The sequence below is a fragment of the Castor canadensis genome, chromosome 15 (assembly GCF_047511655.1).
Source record: "Castor canadensis chromosome 15, mCasCan1.hap1v2, whole genome shotgun sequence".
Lineage (NCBI taxonomy): Eukaryota > Metazoa > Chordata > Mammalia > Rodentia > Castoridae > Castor > Castor canadensis.
In genome coordinates, this window is record NC_133400.1 from 30377309 (window position 1) to 30394287 (window position 16979).

The window sequence follows — 16979 nt, forward strand, 5'->3', positions numbered from 1 at the left end:
AACCAAAACAATAACAGAGTTAATTCAAAGACTGTGGAGACATGTGTACTAGTTCATTTTTATTACTATAACAAAATGCCCAAGACTGGGTAACTTTATAAAGAAGTTTATTTAGCTCACAGCTCTGAGGTCCAAGAGTGTGGTGCCACTTGTACTCAACTCTGGCAAGGGCCTCATAGCGGATGACATCACTGTGGTGGAAGTGTGAGCAGGAGGACGAGAGCGCATGGCCAGACAGGAAGCCAGAGAAAGAGATTCAGGAGTCAGGCTCAGGCTCTCATAAAACTCATTCCAGGAGACCAGCATTCTCTTCTGAAGGCAATGGCCTCCAAAACTTAGGACCTGTCTCTGAACTCCACTTCTTAAAGATTTCACTACCTCCCACATTGCCACTCTAGGGACAAACTTCCAACCCATGAACCTTGGAGGACAAACCACATCCAAACAATAACAGCATCTTAGGAAAACTATCTATTATCTATTACCAGAGAGCTGGGTAACAAATCATCTGAAACATTACTTCATTTTAAATATTAACCTGACTTTGGCACATGAGTCTCTGGGTGAGCCATTTAGGCTAGCACAACAGAGCAGTCCACTAGTCTCCACTTGGCTCACTTGTATGGGGTCAGCTGCAGGTCAGTTGATCTAGAATGGCATTGGCTGTGCAGCCTGGGTGGTTCACAGTGAACATGGAAATACTCAAGTGCGTTGTCACACATTTACTGTGTCCCATACTAAACCCCAACCAATTCTCAAAGCTGAACCCAGAGTCAAAGGATGGGACAGACCATCCCCTTTCCCTACCAAGTGGGAGAACACTAAAAAGTTGCATGATAAAGGGTGAGAATTCAGTACAAAATTCAAAAACAGGAATTGGGCTTCCATGGGTCAGGAATCAGAACAGGAAGTCACCATAAACAAGACAGTGCTGCCCCTTGGAAGCCACGAGATGTCTCATCACTACAGTTCTCAGAGTGTCTCCTCCATCCTGCCCTTCCTCTACACAGCTCCTTTCTCTGCTGCCTTTGCTTACGCTATTTGTGCCTGTGCTGACAAATGACCACCCTGGCTTTTTGTGGCCATCCACATCAAGCACTATGCCAATTGTGTGTCTTAACCTCCTGCCCCTGGGAATAACAAACTCATCTCAGCCTTTTGGGTTGTGTCCTTGTGTTGGGAATCTTTTACTTTTTTATTATTCTTGTACTATTTACCAAAGTTCTTACAATATATCATATTTGAATTTGCCCCCTCTGTCATTGGTGTTGGGAATCTTGACTCTCACCTTAAACCTGTTCCTCTTCCTTCTTCCCCATTATGGTCAAGTATATCATTACCCATTCATATGTGCTGCCTGAAAACTTCAGTCATCCTCGTCTTTTTTACCCTCTACTCCATATTCACCAAATCCAGCAAATACGATAACCAAAACATTGGTCAATCCACTCACTTCTCCCTGACTCCACCACCCCAGCCATTGGGTATGTGTTAGTAACTTTCTGTTGCTGTGACAAAATACCCAAGAGAAATAAACTTAAAGGGGGAAAGGTGTATTTTGGCTCATGGTTTCAGTTAATGGTCCATTGGTTCCATTGCTTTTAGGCCTGTGGTGAAGCAGAACATCATGGTAGGATGTACAAAGAAGAGCAAAGCTGCTCACCTCATGGTGACCAGAAAGCAGAGAGGGAGTTCCTCTTGTAAAGAAGAGCTTCAAACCTGTTAAGCTAGAAATCCATTTGTGAGGTCAGAGCCCTTATGACCAAATCACCTCCTAAAGGCCCCACCTCTGAACACCGCTGCACTGGGGAGCAAACAGTCTCGACACATAAACTTGTGGGGTGGGGGGAGGGAGCATTTCAAATCCAAACCATAACAAGATCCAAACCATAACACACCCCATCCTTCTGATGCCCACAGTGGCCTCCCTGTGGCTCCCCCACCACTTTCTATTCCACTGTGCCTTTGGTTTTCTTATAGCACCTACCACCACGTGAATCATCTTATTTGTAGGTTCACTTACATCTGTCCCCTTGCCCCAGAGAGTGAGTCTTAAAGACAGAGACTTAGTCTGTTATGATTAGGGCTGTATTTCTTGAGATTAGTAGTATTTGGTGACTGGTAAATACCTACTGGTGTTCAATGCTAAATGAAAGAAAGTGAGTCATACAATACAAACATGACTGCCGAATCCCCACTTCTTCATGTTTTCCCACTCCTCCCCATCCTGCACTGGTGGGCAACTCCAGAAAAACAGAACGATGCATGGGGCATCTTCCAAGGACACTGACCACAGTCACCAATTCCTAATCTAGGTTAAGAACACAGGGCCACGAGGCTGTTTTGCTGAGTAGGACTTTTGCTGAATCCCTGAAATCAGGGTTTCCCTGAGCAATGCACTGTCTGAACAGGACAGGAGCCAGGCAGACTCTGCTGCAACCTACTTATGATGAATAGTGAGGATTCCTTTGTCATTAGTCCAACCACTGGTCTACAATTAGTATGGAAGTCTGTCCTTTAATTTTGTCAACAACACAACCCCAGCAGGACTTCAACTTGGAAGTAATTTGTCAGCAGTTAGATTTATAGAATGACAGCCCAGCAAGAGTCACTGTAAATACTTGAAAGTAATAAACCTGCATCCACTTAAAATGTTCTTTCATTCTGCCTTCTCGCTGCCCTGCTCCCTGGTTAATCCAAATGTGTTTATTTGTGATGTCTACTTTCCTGCTCCCCAGAAGGACTGCATGTGGCATACATGAAAGGTGTGTTTCAAGTAGAGAGAATAGATCGAAAAGAACAGAGACCAAGACAACTCCTTGGTCTTCCCTGAAAAAAACAAAAGGAGATGAGAGGAGACCCAGGAGTGATGGGAGACCCTCTGGCAGAGGAGGAGCTGAAGGAAGCTAGGTTAGAGCATAGGATTTAAAGGAAAGATGATTTTGGTCAGGAGGGTGCACTTTGAAATTCCAACCCTTGGTCAAAGGCTCATTGTTCCCTCTGTTATCTGTTGAGATTTTTTCTCAGTAGGCAGAGCCCATTCTAACTCTGGGCATATTTTCCCATGTGCAGGGGAAGAAGAAGGAAAAGGGAGTTGGGAAGGGGAGGAGAGGATGGCTCAACACCATGCAAAGCTGATACATAGGCCCTCCCCTGCGCCAAACACTACTTTAAGCATTTTCTATGAAGTAACTCAATCTGTGTGTGGTGGGCCAATTATCATCCTCACTTTACAGATAAAGAGACAGCTGTAGAGAAAAGAAGTTGCTTGCCCAAGGCATCATGCATCAGCGTGGCTCCTGGGTCTAGGCTGCTCACCACTGGACCATCCAGTTTCCCTGTAGGCCTGGGTCCTGGACAATAGGCACTTCTTGCCACAGGAGTTGCCTACAGCAAAGGTCATTGCCCAGTCTAGGGGCAATATTCAGAGGACATTGAGAAAGATTCCAAGACAGCCTAAGGCCCATCAACAAAGGGAACTGAAAAAGGTGCTGAATCAACCCAACAGGAGATGAGAATGCGACATCCCCATGGTGTGGAGACAGGGGAGATTGTCTATTTTTGTCATATGCATTTTGCAAAAGATCTTATTGTGTACCTTACTCCAAATAACCAAAGATGCCCAGAAGTTACTTCAGAAATGAACCCGGTTTTCTTACTCCCATGCAACTTACCAGAATACTAGCTTTCTGTATGCCCCAGGCTCCATTACAACTCAATGATTTGTGGCTAACCAAAAATTTGTGAGTGGGGGTCTGACTCCAAAGTCCAGGGGCTTCTGTCAGCAAGTGAGAGAATCATTGTCCCTGGTTCTTCTGTACCAACCTGTCCTTTTCATGATCCGTACATAGAAAAAGGGAAAACAGTGAGAGATCATCCATGGCAAGCCATGACTTCTTCATCTTTCCATTGTGAGGGAAGCATTTGCAAACTGTATGTTTTTCTGAGAATGTGGTATATTTATATCATGACAATATTATTCCTTTTTTTCTCTGCACTCAGAATTATAGCATGGTTAACTGTTTCCCAACTTTATCTCTTCATTCATTTCTCCTTTGCACCTGCCAGTGACTCCTCAATACCCCATTCCCCAAACCAAGTCTTCTGAAGTCCTTAAAACTCAGCGTGGACTTCAGTCATCTGTGTCTTGGTACCTTCATCTTTAAAATGAAGATAATAATAGTGTGGATGTCTTATGGTTACTATGAGATCAAATGGCTAATAGACCTAAAATAATGAACACAATGCCTGTAAGTGCTCAATAATTACTAGCTACTATTATATTAATTGCATCAGTTAATTGGGGCCTCAGTAACGCTGCCTAAAAGCATCACAAAACTTCAGTGGCATATGTTTATTTCTCAGTAGTTATGGCAGTCAGTTGGAGGTTGGCTAGTCTAGGCCGGCACACTTGTGCACCTGCAGGTTGACTGGTGTTCAGCTGTAGGACTTGGCTGTGACACCTTACCCAGACATCCTTCTCCTGAGATCAGTGGACTAGGCCAGGAGTGAACTTCTTCTGATCATGGCCGGAATGCGAGTAGAAACACAATGGCCTCTGGAGGTTAGCCCTTCGATCTCTTTTATTGACCAAACTGATTACATGGGCTAGGGAACCATACAACTATGCCTTTGTCAGAACTCCACAGCCACACGAGAATGGTCTGGTACAGGGAGAGTGATGCACTGGGGCCTTTCATGCAATTGATCTGTTGCATTGATTACCAATGCAATTGATTTAAATGCAAATCTTCCCATCTGGGATCGGGAGTCTCTGCCTTATATATTTCTCCAGGTGATTCTGATATAATAGAGTTGGCTTAGGGAACCCTAGTCTTGTTTGTAGTCAACTGATCATATGAACCACCTGATCGCTCATGAAACAAATCAGATTCCTAGCCACAGTCCCGGAGATTCTGAGCACAGCCCTAGGGGCAGGATTTTAACAAGTGCCCCACAGGAAATTGCAAGGAGTGGGAAATCTGGGAAACACCTTTAATGTAGTACAGGTTTTGTTTGGTTTTGTTTTTAAGTTGAAGACTAGGACACAGAAAGAGGAAGTGGCAATGATAATGGGCATCCATTATCAAGAAGGTTCTGTCTGGGACTTGAATTCAGGTGACCTAGCCCCCACCTGGCTAGGTGTCTTTTCCAGTACACCGAAAATGACTAGAAGTTTCTGTACTTCAACCCTGCCACCACAGAGCCCCGACAGGATTCACAGTGTCTTAGCAAAGGAAAGGTCATATTTATTACTCTGACCTTGGTCTACAATGGCCCCTGATTTACTATCTCTTTGAAACAAAGAGCTCTACCAGGCCAGGATCAACACAAGATGGTGAACAGACACTCTCTCAAGACACCTTGTGAGGTGTCTCTTTCATGACCCCTTACCTGAGGTCATGCCTTTCCTATAGCAGTAGGCAAACAGGAGAGTTCATCTTGACTTGATGCTGGCCACTTCAGAGCTGCCTAGTGGATTGACCACATATGAACAGGAACACTATCACAGTTCAACTTCTTCCTGCCAAGGATCACCGGTGTTAATTCTTAAAAAACATCTCGCACCCCAAACTCCACAGCTACGCCTCCTTTAGGGGAACCCAACTTAACAGAGATCAAAGGCCATGGTTGTGGTGTGAAAGAGGACTTCAGCCATGCTAATGAATTTTGCTAGAGAGTCTAGTAGGGGAAACTGAGGAGTGTAGTACATAAAGTGCATGCTTTTAAAAGAAACCTTGGCCCACAGAAGTGCAGGAGACACCTCAACATTTAAATCACCTTTTCCTATTGATTAAGGTAAATACTTTACTGATGGTGTTAATCCATACTCCTGTAAATCCTTAATGTCTGACGGTTTTACTATGCGTTTAATGTTTCTGTCTTTAATTGAGTTACATCCCCCTCAGCCCAAAATGATGAACTGAAAGTTAGAAATCATGTTGGCTCTGACAAAAATGGGGAGTAGTTTTTTTTCTTTGTTTAATTCAAAGAACTGAATCCTTTGTGTGTCAGTCAGCAAGCCCAGCTTAGTCATAGCAGTGAGCTTGTCCTCTTTACTTCGCTGGGCCTCAGTCTGCTCACCCAAAGATGGGATAGCTGGTGGTATGTCCATGAGAGGTGACAACTGGGAAAGCCATGGAGCTGCAAGTGAGCCTTGCTATAAATATCTCAATGCAGGGATGGATGAGAAAACTTTCCAGTATCCTCTGTGGTACCCATAGGGAATGGCCACAGTGGTGCTGGGACCTGCTCATTCTTTCCACTGTCCTCTTTCTGCACTGCCACCAGCTGATTGATTTGTCCATTTAGTGAGCTGGGTATAAATATCCACCTGTCAATCACTCCATTAGGCTAAGTGCACAGGCAGCCCTGACTGGAGATTTATGCTTATCCACGGACAGCTCTGGTCCTCTTGGCAGCTGTGCCATGTACACAGTAAGTAGAGCAAGGTGCAACTGGTTGCATCCCTGGGACCTACACCTGGGGACATAATATTGTCCCCAGAGAGATCTGGAAGGTGGGATGCATTCTCAGTTCCCCTGAGCACCCCAGCCCTGCTAAGTGGTGACTCCCAATAAAACTCAGGATCTAAAGGAACTAATTTCTTCCTACAGAAGAGAAGGATAGACAGCTATGATCCTCAATTGTAGGCCACTTTCCTCCCTGAGAGGTGACTTGGCAATGTCTAGAGATATATTTGATGGTCAAGGGGTGTACTCCTGGATTCCAGTGGATAGAAGCAAGGAATGCTGTTTCACAGTCTAAAATGCACTGGACAGACCCCCCCCCCAGATAAAGAACCATCCAGGCCACAGTGTTGACAATGTGACTGTGGGGAAACTCAGATCTTCAGGATAGAGAGAGCTCTGAGCATCACTGGTGTACTAGGAGCTCAAAGCATTGTGCCCAGGCCTTTGAAGATAGGTTGCAAGCTACTCTGGGAAACGAAGGAGTTTGGGGCAGGAGGATAGCCAAACATGACTGTGGTTTTAGGACATGGAATGTCTGATCAGAATGGCCTAGAGCTAGTACAGACTTCCATAATCTGCTGTTTACAGAGCTGAGTTCTGAGGCTCACATTGGAGGGTAGCTTGCTCCAGTTGGTGGCAGATAAAGAATGGAAGTCCTTGTCTCTTGAGTAGCACATTAGGGCTTTTTTCAACATGACAGATAGGAAAACATTTTAAGTGATTAATTGGTCCTGTCTCTCCAGAGTGCTTGTGCCAAAGGAGCACCTGAACCTAGGCGGGAAGAACTCTGGGACTGATTTGTGATGGCTGTTACTGACACAGGCAGGAAGAGGGCAGCATCTGGGCAACAAATTTACCATCTTTGTACTTGACTGGTTTTCTTACCCTCAATTATCCATAGAGAAGTATATTTAGGAATATATACATACACATATATATATGTACACACACACACACAGAACTGGTGCTTAAACTCAGGGATTTGCATTTGAAGCCAGGCGCTCTACCACTTGAGCCACACCTCCAGTCCATTTTGCTCTGGTTATTTTGAAGATGAGGTCTGGAGAACTCTTTGCCTGGGCTGATCTTGATCCTCCTGATCTCAGCTTCTCAAGTAGCTAGGATTACAAGCATGAGCCACTAGCACCTGGCATATTTAAGGATATTTTTTAAATATTTAGGATATTTTTAAGCGAAACAAAAAGAGATAAGTTTAATATCTTCATTGCTTGTAAATAATTTTTCTAATTATTTTAGTAATGAAAAGACAAAGAGGAGAAAACAAAATTCCCCACATCCCTAAATGGATATTTTTGATAGTTTCCTTTAGAATTTTATTCTGCGTTATAAAAGTTCTTCCCCTAAATTTTCCTGAAATGATATTCATGATGATTGCTCCTATTTTGTAAATTGACATTAACCATAAATATTTTCATAAGCATTGTTAGCTCAACGTTTAGTGACAGGCCACTCCAGGGATGTGTTAGCTTTTGTTTAATAAATGTTCTGCAATCGGACACTCAAGGATTCTCCAGTTTTTATTCTGTGACTATTGCTACACCACAAAAAAACTATAAACAATGTTATTTTGCACATGGATGATTATTTAGCAATAATTAATTTTTATTAATGGAATAATGACAGGCTTAAAGGTTGTGAGAATTAATATTGCTTAATTTCTTTCAGAAAAGTGACTCTGGATGTAACTTCTAGGTCAGAAAGGAACGTGAGGGCCAGTTTCTCTGAATTTTTATCAAAATGATAATTTTTAAATTGATGTTTTTAAAATAGAGGGATAGTATCTTTTTTAAGACTTGCAATTACTAGAGTGTTTAAACTTCTGAAAATGCAATTATTTTCATTTTTCTTTTATGTTTATGCCTTTTATTCATTTTCCCTTGGGGAACTTTTTATTTTTCTTTTATTTAAACTCTTAGATATACTATTCTTTATTAAGACTAGTGTATATATTACAAATATTTCCCTAGTCTATTGTTTGACTTATGCATTTATGTACATGTGTGTGTGTTTAGATTAAAAAATTCTAACATGTTGGGTACAATTCTTTCTTTTCCTTTTATTTTGATATTTATTTCATTACATCCTTCCAATCTTAATTGTATATAAGTCATTCATTCCTTCTTCACTTTAATCAAACATAAATATGATTTATATATGCATACATACAAAGAGTTTAATTTTAATCACATAAATATGATTAAAGATATATGGTTTCTTTCATTTTTTAAGGCTTTAAAAAGATACTTAACATCTGAAGTTTATTATGGTAGAAGGTAAGAAACTTATATTTTTACTTCAAATATTTAGCCAGTGTTTTAACCCAGTGGTTTTTATTACCTATTCTGCATCGTCTCCCGGATATGATGTCATCACATATGTTATTCTTATACTTGCTAGGGTTTGGGCGGGGAATAGCTACACCTTACTTTTTTCTGAAAGTATCTAAAGTAATTAACACTACTCACCCAAATTTCAGGCTAGCCAGCCTCCAGGAATGTAGTGAGATTACCTGTCATATCAAGTAGTTAGATTGCATTACCCAGCTTCCTTACTGTTGTGTAAAGTCAGAGGTGAGCTCTGGCCAATGAAATATGAACAGACATGATGCGGAGGTTTCCTGGGCTAGAGCCTTTACTCCTCAGTGGGAACTATCCAGAACTCCGTTTTCCCTCACCACCAACTCCATGAGCTAGAATGAGAAGAAATAGTATAGCGCCCCCAGTCAACCTGTAATGGGCATGCACTAGACATAGATCTAAATCTGTCTTTATAAGACTCTTGTATTTGAGGTCATTTGTTACTGCAGCAGAACTGAGTGCATGCTGACTGGGACATAGATGATTGTTTTAACTGAATGCATTTTAATATGTGGTCAAGTAAATAAGTCCTTGTCCCTTCCCCTGACTTCAAAAAACGTTCTAAATAATTTTGCCTGTCTGTTCTTCCTGGAGACCTTTCGAGTCACCGTATCAAGTACTACTTCTTTCCACACTCCCACGTGAATCTCAGTTTGAATTATGTGAAATATATTATTAAATACAGAAATCATTGACATCCATGTAATACTTTATCTTGTCATCCAGAAACATGACATTGTACTAGGTTTGTTTACATATTATTATGTAACTCCATAAAAATTTTTATGAAGAGTCCCATGTATTTGATATAAATGTTATTGCTAAATATTTTATGAATATTGTCACTTTGTATCTGGGTCATTGTTTCAACAGTGTTTTCTGACTGGTCTGACTGGTTTTGGCTGCTATTTAAGAAAATGTTTTACTTTGAATGTTTTTTCTGAATTCAGCTACTTTACTGGGTTTAACTTAGTTTTTATAATTTTTCAGTTCATTATTTTGAATCTTTATTTTTCAAATTTAAGTTATATATGCTAATTTGAACAACTGATTTTTTTATTATGCCAAATAGAAATGATGTTATGACTAAATCAAGTATGACAAATTATTTTCCAATTATTAATTTGGAATTATAGTTTATAGACTATTAGGATATTTTTAAAGGCACATTCTTTCGTTTCTAACTCTTTATAGGAAGTAGTGAAATGAACTCATATGTACACATATCCTAGCTTTAAAATTTTTCAACACATGACCAGTTTTGTTTGAGTCAAACCATCTCAATCCCTACACACACAGCTTTCCTTTGAAATACTCTGAAGCAAATCACACAAGATCTTATTATTTCTTCCTACAAGGATATCATGTATTCATTTCTTCTTCTTCATCATAACTTTTCCCCTCTAAAAACTTCTAAATTCTCCATGTTGTATTAAAAACCTGTGTTGATGGGATTGGACTTTGAGCACATGATAAAAGCGAGAGCACACAAGGGAGGGGTGAGGATAGGTAAAACACCTAAAAAACTAGCTAGGATTTGTTGCCCTTAACGCAGAGAAACTAAAGCAGATACCTTAAAACCAACTGAGGCCAATAGGAAAAGGGGACCAGGAACGAGAGAAAAGGTGAGATCAAAAAGAATTAACCTAGAAGGTAACACCCACGCACAGGAAATCAATGTGAGTCAATGCCCTGTATAGCTATCCTTAACCAGCAAAAACCCTTGTTCCTTCCTATTATAGCTTATACTCTCTCTACAACAAAATTAGAAATAAGGGCAAAATAGTTTCTGCTGGGTATTGAGGGGGTGGGGGGGGAGAGGGAGGGGGCGGAGTGAGTGGTAAGAGAGGGGGTGGGGGCAGGGGGGAGAAATGAACCAAGCCTTGTATGCACCTATGAATAATTACGGAAAAAAAAAAAAAACCTGTGTTGGCTGCTCCCATCTTGTTTCATCCCTCTTTTTAATTGAATAGATAACACTTGATTATGGTAATAAAAACATCTTTTGAAGTTTTCAAGTAATAGAAAGGAAGAGACAATGTAAAGTAAGTTGACATCTTTTCCTAGGCTCCAAGTACTTCCTCAAAAGGTCAAATGCATTTTTCCTTTATAGTCTAGGTAGATAGCATGTCATTTGCAAAATAATTGTCTTTTGCCCCTTTCTGACAGAGGCTAGAACTTCAGTGTAATTTTGATTATGCTGTTTGTCCCTAAGAAAGTAGAGGCACAGAATGCACAGCTGTGAACTGTGGTGCCAGAACACAAGGCTTCAACATGGGGAGAGAAGCAGCTTCTCTCCAGATGGCTAAAGAGCTGGGTGCAGTATTGAATCAGATCTCCTTTTGGTGTTTACTGAAGTGATTGTATGGTTTTATCCTGTGATTTATGGAGATAACATTTTGTTCTAATAGATGTTACCAATATTAAACTATTCCTTCATTCCTGAGATAAATAATATTTGGAACCACATTTGGTTTGTTGTGTTTTAACATACTTCTGGTTTCAATTTGTTAGTTTTTTTTAATTTAGAAAACGTTTGCACCTATAGTTACAAGCGAGATTGGCTCTGTCTCATATCTTACCATGCTATCTTTACCATGTTTTGCTATGCCAATAAAATGAATCAGGAGGCTTTCTTGTTTTTTGGATTTTTTAAAATCTAATTTGAAAGCTTGTCAGTGTGGAGCCAATTTAGTCCTCTGGAAGTGTGAAAGTCTTTATAGTTAGAGAGTCTAGCCCTGGAGACTTTTTCAAAGGCAACTTTTTCATAGTTTTTGAAAGGTATTAAATCAATTTTGAACAATTTTATTTTCTTAGAGTCTACTTTGCTGAAATTTCTCAAGGAACTTTACTCAATATTTAAATTTATAAAATGTAGTCTTCAATTTTATTCTCATTATTAAAAAGAAATGTGTGTTAGTTTTAGAATAGTAGAAAAGTAAATTTAAAAATAAAAATCACATCTATTTCAACTTCCTTTTAGGGCTGGCAGAGTGGATCAAGTGGTACAGTGCCTGCCTAGTAAGCTTGAGGCCCTCAGTTCAAACCCCAATACTGAAAACCTACAAAAATATGTCAAGTTCCTTTTAACATTTTCAGTCTATAAACTTCATCCACTTGGCTAGCCAGCTCCCTATTTTGCTTGATAAAATGTAGAAAACGTTTTATGTTTTTAGTTTTCAAAAAATGTAACTTTAAGCACTATAAACAGGTACCGTGTATTGGTAGACATTTGAGTGACGTTAATTTTTTTCTTATGAATAGTGCCAGGCTATATAGATAGCTTTGTAAATATGCATATGTGTACATGTGATTATTTTCTTGTGTATATTTTTGGAAACAAAATTGCCAAGTCAAAGGTTGCAACTATCTTAAGGCTTTTTGTTCCTCAATTCCAAGTTTCCTCCTAGAAAAGCTGAAAGTACACACAGTGTATAAGACAGTGGCTTGACTGCTTTTTTTGTTTTTTCCAAATCTAGCTCTTTTTGGCAGTACTGGGGCTTGAATTCAGGGCCTGCTTGCTAGGCAAGGACACTCGAGCCACACTTCCAACTCTCTTGCTTTTGCTTGTTTTTTAGATAAGGTTCACTTTTGCCCAGGCCAGCCTTGGGCAGTAACTCTCATGTCTCTGCCTCCCAAGTAACTAAGGATTACAGGCGTACACCATCACACCTGGCCCAAATCAACTTATTATCTTTCAAATATTTTTCTCATTGTTGTATTTTTTACATTTTTTTTACTATTATTGAGATTGAATGCTTTCCATACATGCATTGGGCATTTATAGTTCTTATTACTGAGTTTTCTCTTCATATTCCATTTTCTGTTATTTTTATTCATTTAGAAGACTTGAAACCCACAAACATTGAAAATATTTTTTTCAAACTGGTCATATGCTTTTGATTTTTAATGTTCTGGAATGACAGAAGCCTTTCTTGTTTATGTAGCCTATTAATTTTTCCTTCCTGCTTTCCTTTTATTTTTATACCCAGAAAGAAGTTCGATATTTCATTTTAAAAACTCTTCTCTTGTTACATTCCTTTTCTCACTTCTACTCTTATTTGCGTTTACTCACTTTCCTTTTTATTACTGCATTTGCCAGCGTGTCTGTTTTTGACCAGCATTAAGGAGCCAGCCCTTACATTTGTACTATGTCTCTCTTTGCTAATTCTATCGTTTTTCTGTTTTTATCTATTTAATTTTTACGCAGTTTTCACTAGGTTGTTTGTTTGGCTGTTCACTTATTAATTTCTTAAAGCAAAATTTTCATAAATTTATTCCTATTCCTTCTTGTTTAATAATAAAACACTTTGTTGCGCTGTGTTTCTTTTTCTCTAAGTGCAGCTTGGGCAGGGGGCCATAAGCTCTGACAAAGGATTGTTTTGTTCTCATTTTATTGTTTTCTAAATAGTCTGTAACAGACGTTTTAGTTCCCTTTTGACTCAATAACTATTTATGGGAGTTATTTTACTTGGTTATTTCTTATCCGAGTTCCTATCATTTTCTTTGTGGTGTTGGAAATGTTTCCACTTACTTTGTTCTATGGGGGAATTTGGCTTATAAACTTTTCTTTTTTCTCAAGATTTTCTTGGTAGTGGAGTATGTGGTAAGTTTTTGACAATATTCTATTGCCACTTGAAACAGTATCTATTGGAAACAAAATTGGCTCTACTATATTTTATCTTTGGTCTTACTAACTATAGCATTCAATTTTTCTCAGCTTACTTCATGCATCAAAGGCAGAATTCCTCCTTATATTTCCAAAATGTTTTAATATTTCGAAGGTTCATAAAAGTCTATTATATCTTTGTCTGAGATTTTATTTCTATCATAATAAAATGACCCTCTTTTTAGGTTAAAAACTCAAATCATAATTTGCTTTCTTTTTGTTTGAGCTTGTCTTGCTTTTCTGTATAACATCTTTTTGAAACCCTCAGTTTCATCTCTTTGGGCATGATTTATTGTGGAATGCAGTCAAATTTTACTTTTACTGTTACCTATGAGTCTTTTAATGGGGAATTTACAGATATGGGGAGCCAGGGTTAGCTACAGCTGGGTCTGTGTACCCTGGCAGCCTGTGTATGGTAAGTATTTAGAGGCCTGAGGGAAACTTTTGGGATGGAGCCCTGCTCAGGAAGAAAGAAAGTCATTCTCAGGAAAAGTTATCTATGCAAAAACTGCATAGAAAAGGTTAGTTCAAGAAGAATTAACCTAGAAGGTAACACCCACGCACAAGAAATCAATGTGAGTCAACTCCCTGTATAGCTATCCTTATCTCAACCAGCAAAAACCCTTGTTCCTTCCTATTATTGCTTATACTCTCTCTACAACAAAATTAGAAATAAGGGCAAAATAGTTTCTGCTGGGTATTGAGGGAGTGGAGGGGAGAGGGAGGGGGCGGAGTGGGTGGTACGGGAGGGGGTGGGGGCAGGGGGGAGAAATGAACCAAGCCTTGTATGCACATATGACTAATAAAAGAAAAAAAAAATAAAACTGCATAGATGGGTATCGCCACCCAAGCCATCATGGGAGTCAACTGTGATGGAGAGATAGGGAAGAGTGGGAGAGAGAGAGAGAGAGAAAGAGAGAGAGAGAGAGAGAAAGAGAGAGAGCACTAACATTACTACCAGCTCTATAGGGCTTAGGCCCTCCAGCAGCATTAACTCTGAGCCCTTCTAATTCATACAACCCAACAGAGAAAAAGTGAACCACCTTCTATCTTGGTCATGTTCACTGTGAGGCACCGCAAGGGCCCAACTGCCTGTAGGGCAGCCAGCAGTAACACCAACTGTAGCTGCTACCTGGCAAGGAGCATCGGAGCCCCGTGGGTGTAACCTGACCGTTGGTTGCACTTGATAAAGAATCAGCAAAACGACTTCCCTAGAGGACTTTAAGAACAACTTAGCAACTTCAGGGGCCACATTTCTAGGACCCTGAATGTGGAGACAAAAGCAAACACATGGCTAATTACTCTATCTAGTACCAATTTCACCCTCATAGGATGGTGTTACCTGGGTAACTATGAATTGATTTTTAGAACTATTATGCATGTTCTATTTTATTTTATGTTTTATGTTTTAGATGATGTATTTATGATCATCTGCTATAAGCCCCATGAGTTTTTTCCTTCCTTATAAATTGGAAAGTTTACTTTTAATTCTTTTTATTTTATTTTAGCAGTACTGGGATGTGAACTCAGGGCCTCACATTTGCTAGGCAGGTGCTCTACCACTCAAGCCACAATGTCAGCCCTTTTATTCCTTCTTTTTAAAAACAATTGTTGAATTGAGTATGGTTGTGCATAGGTATAATCCCAGCACTTGGGAGGCTGAGGCAAGAGGATTGTGAATTTGAATTTGGGCTACATAGTAAGATACTGTCTGAAAAATATTATTTAGCTTTTTACTGTTAAATTTTTAAGACAGGCCTCTAGCTTGGGTGTGAACCAAGGGATCCCTGAGATCAGGCAAGTCTGGTGAGCTCCCAGGATGCGTCTTGCTAGGAATTGATTTTATGAAGAACTAAAGGCTGTCTGGGAATGAACTGTCTTAAGTGAAGAGTCACACATAATGGGCTTGGGTGGATTAAAGATGGCCACATATTGACATTCCTCTGGTTGAGAAGTGGGGTTCTGTGGTTCTTTCCTCTTGAACCTGGATGGGCTTTGTGACTGTGTGACCCAAGGAATATGGTGGCAGATTCACAGTGGCAGTTTCTGAACCCAGGCAAGTTACACTTCCTGTCTCTTGGACTGTTCACTCTCAGTTACCCTAAACTTCTTTTTCAGAAGTATGACATCTGAAAGTCATAGAGAAACCCTGAAGTTCACAATGAGTGAAATGAACCCCAGTGAGGCACCACTAGTCTAGTAGAGAAGCCACTTTGCAAGTGGATCCTCCAGCCCCTGCCACCCTAGCTAATGCCGCATGACTCAGTGTTGAACCATCCAGCTGAGCCCTTCCTGAATGACTTCTCACAAAATAAAGGGATTTCTCAAAGGTATTTACTTTGGGGGTAGTTTGTTTAGACAACTGACATGCAGTCTTTGATACTGAAGTAGACTCATGATTTTGAGTGGTCATAATTATTCACTTATCTCCCAACTCAGTCCTGCATGGATTTATGTGTATGGACTATGGACAGCAATAACCTCCTCCCAGATTTGTTTCTACTAAAAACACTTTTGATTGTTGAGACTTAAGCACCACTATACTAGGGAACCTGCTTACAAACTGTAACAGAAAAAAGTAGAAAGGCAATTTCTCCACTTTTCATTGTCCTTTCTCTGCATTCATCATTTTCTTAACATCATTTCCATCTTTCTTTTTTCTTCTTCATTTTAGATTTTCTGTAGCTTATCCTCCATTCCATGACTTGCTATCACAGCATAAATTCTACCTCTCCCTGTATGAAATCTGGATTTTATTTCTGCTGTTGCATTTTTTGTTTCATTCAATTCTTCTTGACCTCAAGTGTTTTCACTTGTATCCCATCCTATAAGTCTTAACTCAGATTCTAGGGTTTGGGGGTCTAGTTTCATGCGTAGATATGTTCTAAGCATATTTTGTTGGAGCCTTTTGAGAATACCAAACAGTTCCTACCGTTACTATTTCTTCTTTGTAGACCTGCTTGTCTGCATCTTTGGGAAGCTGTTCTCTTTCCCTTCTCCTGAGAGGGTTTTGAGTATATACAATGTTGGCTTTGTTGTTTCTTAGGAAAGTTCTATCCAGACATAAGTGTATGCTGGAAAGATTTGTCCAGTTCTCTATTCACCAACAAACTGGGAAAATCCCTGTCCTGATCTAAGCTGAGCATCACATTGATATGCTTGAGGTTAGCCTGGCCTCACCTAAATCACAACGCTACCTGACCTTCACCTCTTGTGGCTCTAACGAGCCAAGAGAGAGGCCTCTTCTCCCTCTGACTAAGTTCTTGTCCCGATTTGAGTGCTGGTGGGGCTACTCCCATCTTTGAATCCTCTCTCTACACCCCTCAGAGCTTTGTTTTAGCAGGTAGATACCAAGTCCTAGACCTTGAAAATTTGAGAAGGAAACTACTATTTGCGAATAAATGAAGATACTTTCTCTGAAGAGGAACATGCAGGAGAGTTCTAGAGAAGCAATGGTTA